The sequence below is a fragment of the Morone saxatilis genome, unplaced genomic scaffold (assembly GCF_004916995.1).
Source record: "Morone saxatilis isolate NCDOM2014 unplaced genomic scaffold, NCSU_SB_2.0 Contig12, whole genome shotgun sequence".
NCBI lineage: Eukaryota > Metazoa > Chordata > Actinopteri > Moronidae > Morone > Morone saxatilis.
In genome coordinates, this window is record NW_023339674.1 from 7,481,372 (window position 1) to 7,490,857 (window position 9,486).

General features: G+C 39.7%; 1 protein-coding gene across 1 annotated transcript in view; it reads right to left on the reverse strand.

Moving 5' to 3' along the window:
• The window catches only part of pde4ba (phosphodiesterase 4B, cAMP-specific a), a 124,848-nt gene that overhangs the window by 109,259 nt on the left and 6,103 nt on the right, over nt 1-9,486 (reverse strand). The window lies entirely within an intron of this gene.

The window sequence follows — 9,486 nt, forward strand, 5'->3', positions numbered from 1 at the left end:
TGATTTAATGCAGCTTTTAGAAAAAACAAATGAGAATGAATCGACTACACTGCAACACCCTGCCTGCTGCCTTTTAATCAGGTTTTAATTTTTTTTTAATTTCGTTTTCCTGCAAGATTCAAGTAGCTCTATTAGGTGGTTGAAACCAGAGAGAACCACAGCGATTAAATCTTGTGTCTCCTCTGGGGTCTGTGACTTTTAGCATGAACCAAGATCTGTGAATGCTGTGAATCTACTTGCCATGGCATCATGCTGCATTTATTTAGTAAAACTTGATATTATCCATTCGGAGCCTGCCAGATTCCTTTTTTGTAGGCCTAGAAACATAATAGCGCTGAATGATAAAATCACCTGCCCACTGCCATCAGGAAAACTAATGGGGAACATTATATTATGAAGGTTAAATCATATACAGGAGTGCGAAGCTGATATGTATAAGCCAATGGGTGTAAGATTTGTTATCTGGAAACATTATTAAACGCTTAACCAGGGGAAAGATTAGTATTCTTTCCTGCTGAACACTTTAACCTTGATCATGGGAAGAAAATACTTAAACAGATCTATCCATGGTGTCCGTCTCTATGTGTAAGTAGTGGTGCAGTACACAAATATATGGCTTGCTCACTTTTCCTTGTTTTTTTTTCTGCGATTCTCTTTCCATATGCCCCAGCCAAAATTTCTGTAAAAAGGCTCGAATAGCGGCAGACATGGCGTGCCATAAAGATTGATTGAATTTACGAATACCTATTCTTAGGACACTCGCGGTTCCTGGCCTGAGGGCACCCCGGCCTCATTTAAGGGAAGGTCTGACGAGTAGTTATGAAAAGGGCTCTCACAGTTTGCGGGGTGTATAAAATCAATTGTGACAGCTACTAAACAAAACGCTGCTTGGAGAGTAGGGATAAGAACAGAAACGGACTGGAAGGCAAACTTTGGGGAGTCTTAATCATGGGACAGAACATGATTTGGATTTTTTAAAACAAGAGAGGAGAAAGGGGGAGAAGGCAGGTGGAAAACCAGCATTTGAAAGAAAGGACTATGTAAGCAGCTTACAAAGCTTAGGGGAGAGGGAAGCGATACCTGGCGTTAAGTTGAATTTGTCCTTCATCTTAACCATTTTTAACTTATAAAGTTTGGCCCTATAAAGTTTAAAGATACTATTGTGCCGAGAAAAAAATTTATTTACTGGTCTCATATGGTAAACCCGCTGTGAGTCTTGGGATACTAGGTCTCAGTAACAGCCTTGTTAATTACCTAGTCTTTGGGCCTTTCTTGTGCAGAAGACACAGAAGGACTCTTTATTAGCGTTTCCAGATTTCAGACAGCTCAGATTTCACAGGCCCTTTTATCGCCCCCTAACTGAAACATGAATATCAGAACAAACAAACAGTTTTCCCATAGGGACAAAAGCTTAAATGCAGTCAATATAGAGTGACAATTTCTGAGGGTAACCAAGGGTGATCTGGGCACATAATGTAACACACCCATTGGCTCAGTCACTGGGGCCCAACTCGTCTGACATTGGGAAGACAGAGAAGAGGGGAGAGGGAGACAGGAGAGAAAGGGGGGGGGACTTTTTGGACTGCTGATGTCTGTGCAGAGTATTCAACTGCCAACATTGTGCCCACCATGCGATAGAACAACTGCGCCCCTCGCGCTATTGGCACTCTGCTGACCCTCAGGTCTCCATTTTAAACACACACAAATGGCAGCAAAAAAGTTTAGGCGGGCTCGGAAAACAAACATTAGTGTCAGGGACTATTTGCTTCAGCGAAACAACTTAGCCGGTTACTTGTATACAGTAAGGATGAGATAATAGTGGATTTATTGAGGAAAATCCACAACTTAACACTTAAACAACAGCGATTCCCACAGACACCACAAAATAGCCTATGCGGATATATTAACCGCGGTGCTGAGACCAGTGTAAGTTTAAGCCTTTTCCTTTAAAAAACATTGACAATCCCCATAGGATAGAAATAATTGGCAGATTGAGTCTTAAACATAATTTGGTTCCGGTCTGTCCATCCATTGATCGCTCTTCTCCTAGAGTGTTATTAAAGATAAAAGTGGAATGTGTATATGTATGTCTACAAATATATGGGTTGCTCACTTCTGTTTTTTGCGTCTTATTCTTTCCATATGCAGCAAAATCTGCTAAAAGGTCTCAACCCCATAAAGCAGGCCACAATGTTATAACATGTGTGTGGCCATAAAAAGATTGCGACATTGATACCGCCTTCTTAAAAAATACCTTAATACTTGAAAGAAAACATACTGCGGTGGCATGTGCTGTTATCCGGGCACCCGGCTCATTTAAGTGAAGTCGACGAGTACTATGCTTAAGAGGAGCGGTATTTATCTAGGTTTAGTGTTTGTGTGTTGGAGGATAAATAAAATTCTCTGGAGCGTGAGAAAGACCCCCTGCTACCCTGGCGGAAAATAAAGTTATCTCATTAGAGCGCGACTGTGGTGTGAGAAGCTAGGGATAATGAACAGAAACGCGTTTATCTTGTATAAGGTCAAAAGCTCCAAGGAGCACCCTCTTTTTGGTTAGTGTATGCCACAGTGAGTGCACAGCCCTGTACAATATATGCTCCCAGTCTGTAATTCAATAGAGGCCCTACAGGACATGGAATGGTGAAACGATGAGCCCCCGAGGAAGTAAAGGGGAAGAAAGATGTGGCAAGTCGCGCACATACAGCACATCTAATATATAACCCGAACTTATTGTGACAAGCATTACAGTTACTATATAAAGCTCTAGGAAGAAGGAGAGAGTCACCAATACGCTTGTCGTCTTAAGATATAATTTGTCCTTTCATCTTAAAGCTCTAATTCTGTCTGTAAACTATAATAAAAGATTTTTATTCTGGATTGGAGCTGCCCTGCACTCTTTCCTGCATGACGACCTAGATGCATGGGGAAGGTGAGGCTGCTAATATTTGGTTCTGACTGCCTCAGGCAGTGGGGTGGAGCTTCAGTGAGACTAATAAGAGATTAGCCGTATATGTTAACGGAATTTGATAGTTACTATAAATGATTTTAAAAATTTTTATCTATTTCGGCACTATCTTTTGCGTGTCGGATTAGAAGGTGCCCTCCTACTCAGCTATTTCTGACAGGTGAGTCATATGGATACAATAGCATCCCTGCTATACTCTTTTGTCTTCGGTCTTTCAGTTTACTATTCTTCGAAGCATAACGCGTAATGAAAACTAGCCTAGTCTTTTGTCTGCGATTCTACTGTAGAAAAAGATCATCTAGATATAACACATCTATTAGTGTAGTTCCAAGAAATTCAGCAGGACACGTTGCCCTCAATTTTCACAGATCTCACTAATCAAAACTATACCCTAACTAGAAATCACTATGAAACTTATACAAGGTATCAATAGAGACCCAAAACATGATTGTTATAAAAAACAATAGTAATTTTAGTAACAAGGATAACTGAACCCAAAACAATTAATTTTATCCCTCCATACAAGCTCCTAGGGAGTGATTACCAAATAAAAGAAATAAGCAATCCTGTTTGTGATTTGACAAAATATGAATTAACCCCAGATGCAGTTAAAGTTTAAAAAGCTCAAATACATCTCAGATTACTTCAACAGGTAAAGACTTTAACTGTCTGTATTAGCAACACATTAGCCTCAAACAGCCATAGCCTACAATGCTAATGTTTGGTAATGCCGTAACTCATTGCAATAATCAACTAAACAGCGGATAGTAATTAGTTAGGAGTAGTAAAATGGTAATGTTGTTCTACGGGAGTAGGATAAAATATGTTCCTGTCAATATTTCTTGTAACAGATCTGACAACCATGGCAGATGTCATCAAACTGGCCGTCAGTAGGCCGGGGTTGCTACTAGCAACCCACGGCCATGTCCAAACCATGCGGTTATAGCTGGGGGATGCAAACATATAGAAACTCAATTGGGCTGGTCAAAAGTTCCATGAATTATGAATCAGAATCTTCTCTCATCACAAGTGTGCACAAAACACTAAGAAGTTTCAACAACAGGTTGTAAAAGTGTTAGGCTTGTTAAAGCTGAGGTAATTACGGTGGAGTTGTAAAGGCGTTGAAAAAACATATCCAGCCATTTTCAGCTAAAATTATCAAACATATAATGAAACTCCAATATATCCATTATTTCTCCTCTTTTTCCTCTATCATATATCGCCCCCTTGGTTACTCGTCTCTCTCACACATCACTTACACACCACAAACAATGCACACAAAAATCCTTTTATCCTGAGCACAAACTAAACACTAAACATTCACCCTGTTCTACAAGCCAATTTCATTCACATCAGCTTGCACAGCCTACACACACACACACACACACAGCACACACACACAGCAGACAGCACACACACACACACACACACACACCCAGAATGGGCACAGGTGTCGGGTGGGTGGGGCTGTCCCCATAGGCCAGGTTGTGGCGCCGACATATGGGAGGTCAAGCGGAGACAGGGTGAGACATGCTCACACACACACACAGAAATCATAGGCACAGATGGACATACTGCACACGCACCAAGTCACAGACTCCGCTGCTGAAACGTATACACACATTCCTACACCCACTCTTGCCTTGGCTGTACGCAAAGAACACTGACGGGCAGTATAGAACGAGAAGTGACGATAATGACAACACCAACAACAGGGAGAAAGAGGAGGTGATGACAACGACGATGACGATTAAAATGTGACAATGTGTGAATGTGTTGCCAAAATCTTGTTTATCAGATAGCAGCACAGCCAGTCTTATTGTACCAGGACATTGTGATTCAGACTGGGCGCCTTGGAGCCAGACAGTCAACAAACACTGGTTCCCTGTTGGTTGGATGAATTTTGTGGAAATTTGAACAATTAATCTCACCTTCAAATCCCACTACTAACAGTGTTAACATATGTCAACACATTATGATGTGTATCCTGCAATCAATAATCCTGTTTTTAGTTGTTTTTTTTTAAATCAAATGATTGTACTCATAATTACAGTCCGAGTTAGAGTTTTACAGTGTGAAGGCATTATGTGTCGGCTGCCATGGCTTTGTGTATTTCACCACCTTTAATTGTGACACATTTCATCTTCAGGTTTTCAAACAATATTGATATTTCGAAGAGGGATTTTCACCTAAATCCATCTCCTGCTCTTTCCTCAAGCTGTGTGCTTTTCAGCCGTTAGGTAAACACAGACTCTTTTTCACATGGAGCCCAGAGACATCCTTTAATAGCTTTTGTTTCAACCAACAGTCCAGCTCACTGGTCGACACAGACATACACACAAGGTGCTGTTTTGGTAAGTAAAAGGTACAAACTGATTTCTGGTGATGCAAATGCAAGTAAGGAAGAGGAAGTCTTTTACAAAATGATTCCTAGGTAAAAAATAAGTAGACTAAACCACTGGTCCAAAAGCCTCCAAAATGACCATAAAGTTAAATCAACATTCACCTCAACACAACTAGGTGTCAGTTCGACCACGTCAAAAATCAAAGGTGATCCCGAACGGCCACTCTGGAAAGGTGGAGTAAAAAGAGACGGGGGAGAGCACATATCATTTAAATACGGTGATAAATACAGCACACATTTCCAGACAGTCTCTCCTGGAATATATTCATAGTATTGCACTCAATGCAGATAGAAATAGTCATGTTAGCAAGAGAGAGAATTTCAAACCCTGGTTCCTTTCTCACCTCTACACAGCGGCCCAATCACTTTATGAAGTGAATGTTGGATTGTCGCCTTCTGGAAACACCCCAAATCCCACGTCGGAAAGGTGTGAGGGGAGAGGGTTTCCGTAGCTAGTCGACCATCCAACAAGCAGTTCTGAAGAAGCATATTGGCAGCTTCATACTCTAAACACTGAGTCTATTATTATTTTTGTCTATTTATATTGTAGACATATTTTTAATATCATTTTATTCTATTCTTTTGATTGATTTTATATTTCTTTTTATTGCATTTTTAAATGTTCTGATGTAGATCTTCACCTGATGTACAACATGCTGAACTGCCTCTGTGTTTTAAAGATCTTAAACAAATAAAGATGCATTGCCTTGACTGTATTTCTCTGGCCTTTATTTGTATATTTTTATTTATTTATGATTAATTTAATTAGGACATAAATAAATAGGACATACTTCACCTTGTTGGTGCTTGAAGACAGATGTGCTGTGTGTGACAAGGTGAAAATGGAAGACAAAAATAAAAACTTAAAAACACATGTAATTTCCTTACTTTGCATTTAGTTTATTTTAATCTGTTCCATCAGGTTGAAGGTGACGCGTAAGAACTGTACATTCGTTTTGTTGACAGAATTAACAGTTTAATAGGTCACCAAGTCTATGTGATGACAAATGTTCTTTCTTTGTTAATTCATGCTCAGCTGAAAAAGCTTCTGAATAACTTCAGCTACAATAACTTCTAGCTTTCTAATGCAGCTAGTCTGCACTCATTCGATAAGATAAAGCACAATGCAGCTCTGCCTCGCTTCTGCATAGCTGCACATTGTTGCCAGCTTGTAGGATGCTGCCACAATTCCTTTCAGTCAGTGTGACAGACAGCAATCAAGTGGAGATTAATCGGCAAGTCTTTCTTAGAGCATGCAGAAGGGGAAAAGGCAGCGAGGAAATGTACTGTTGCGTTCTGCTTACTTCAGCTCATACAAATAGAGCTCTTGTTATTAATGAATGCTTGTGCTCTTCTGAATGGGCTGAAAAGAATATACAGCTGGTACTTCACAGACCCACACCATCGCGAGTAATACGTTAATGACACAGCTGTATTCCCTCTAAGAAGGATTAAGGTATGCACGCAGACCAAGAAGTATGTGCATGTCACAAACACACATGCTTCCTCAATCATGCCGTGAGGAATATTTTATGACAAAATTCACATTTGTAGCTGCCCTAAGAAGTACGGTATGAATAGATGATAGGCCATAGAGATAGCATGGTCCTTCCACACAGCACATAACCCCGTTCTCTACCTCCGAACTGAAAAGGCAACTAATTGCTCTTGTTCTTTGTGTCTCAGTCTCTCCTGCTGCGTCTCTGTTTCTCTCCCCTCAGTCTAACAGGGAATGGCATGTGTCTCTACGAAAGAAAAATCAATTATATCCTAAATTACTGGTGCCCTAACCAAAAAGGAGAAGAAAAACTGAAAGAGGTTGAATTCCCAGCACCCTCTTTATAACATTTTTCCGTGCAGCACAATTGATTTGTTCTTGATAATAAAACATACAAATGGTTGAGAACGTCAGTTGTAAATTACGTTTAAATAATGCCAAAAAAGAGAGACGGGACGTCTGCAGCATCCTAAATTTCACTAAAAATGTCACATTATCATCGAGACGTGATGGCAAGAGAGATGTGGGGTGGGAGTTGTAGAAAGAAGAGGAGGAACAGAATGGCGATGAGCATAGAATATAATGAAGACAAATGGGTTTTCCAATGTTTCCTGAATGCTGGCGCTAAAGGCCACATGTTTTCCAGGGACCCGAGAACAAGTGCCTACAGCACTGCAATGGCAACAAATGCTGATTCATAGAGTCGTGTAATCCCAATACATATACACTAATCATTGTTTTACATCTTGATTTGGCAATGTATAAAAACTGATATAAGTGTAAATGAGCCTGATGAGCTGAAATTATATTGCAGCCGTACATCAAACACATGAATATTGTACCTTAGTGTATAAGGAACTCAAAGCTCATTACTTGATATTCAGCATTATGATTAACAAAAAATCTAATTACTTCTTGCAATGTGAAAAGCTCACTATAGCACTGCCGATCACACTGAAAATCAATACCAAACTCTGCAGTACAATACGTTTTCATTATTTTTGTCTGTTGCTGATACTGTGTAGTAGCTTATAATCAATATTTTTATACCAACAATGCAAGTCACATTCCCATAATGTAAAAAGGTTGCTACAGTACTGTTGTTGTGTGCACATGCAGTGTTCAACACAAAACAATGCATGTGTTCTCATTGTTTTTGTAGGTAATATATTTGTTATTTGTTAATTTAGTAATATTTGGGATCATCAATAATCCCATGACTGTAAATCAGTAGTTTGTTTAAGCCTTTTACATTTTGCATAAATGTACTGTTCAGTCTGTTGACAAAAAAAATATATTTTTAATATTCAAAACACAGTTCAGTGTTTTTCTTAAGAAATCCCAAGATCTTTTATGGAGGGAAAATGAGAACCTTATGTTCACTTGCAAATTGCTGCTGCATCATTATCACCCATTCTAAAAAAGTAACCTTTTCAGAGAATTAAGGCATTACTTTATCATCATGCAGGGTAATTACTATTTCTGTGTTAAATCCTTCTCTTTATTGCAGTCTCTCATTTTCTCTTTCTCTTGTGGTTTTGATGTGCGATGATGTGTACGATGATGTGTGTTTTTACCACAGCTGGTTCAAACATTTGTAATGAATATGGAAAATAAGCTGAAACAAACAAAAACATATGCATGCAAAACATTGCTGTGGGAACAGTAGGTCAAAGGCATCACTTTGGACTTGAGGCTCTTCTTTCTTTCATGAAATACTGACATTTTGATTTTCATCCAGTAGCTGCAAGATGATAGTTAACCATCTCACAACCCATTTATTCTTTAGGCTTTACAAGTTAAAAAAAACAACTGTTTTTTACATCATCATCATGACCAACACACTCTAGGGTAGAACTGCTTGGCTGCTTAGGTAGACCATATACGAGTACAATATGGGCAATGGTAGGGTGACAAGCAATACACCTCATCTGTTAAATTCAAACTGACAGCAGTGTAAGTACATAGTACAGTATGTTCCTTAGAGTAGCTTAAAGCAACCACTAGGACATCCCAGGGGAACAAGTGCTTACCTTCCCATCAGCCCCTTTACCGCTGCATGCATGAAAACTTAAAGACTGCTTAAGCTAATTAAGCAGTCGAGATTTTAACATCTTGTCAAGATCATGGAGTTGTTTCTTGTAAATATCTCCCTGGTCCTTCCAGGAATTCATGAATCTCTTATGTTGATTTATTATGAGTGGCTGTAGATTTACAGGCAGGACAAATAATGTAATTACTGAGCAGTTGTGAAATGAACACGAACAATTTGAGAATTTAATAAGCCACGTGTGTTACGCACGGCAAACACGTAAAAATGGCGTGAAACATGTCACCCATAACTTGCCACAAGTTTCCATCCCTTGAATCCCAATCCTGGCTAAGGTAACCACACACAGACATGTTAACATGCAAAGAGGCCGAGCACACCACCCACACACAGCATCACACACACACACACACACACAACCCTGAGCCATCATACTCCTTCACCCATCCGTAATAGTTAAGTTTATGCTTGGCTGGTTCAGTACAGGGAGACAGATGAGAGAGATGGGGGGTGCTGAACCAAGTCATGCAGTGTGAGGGAATGAAGAGGAGGAGGACGAGAGGAGGAGA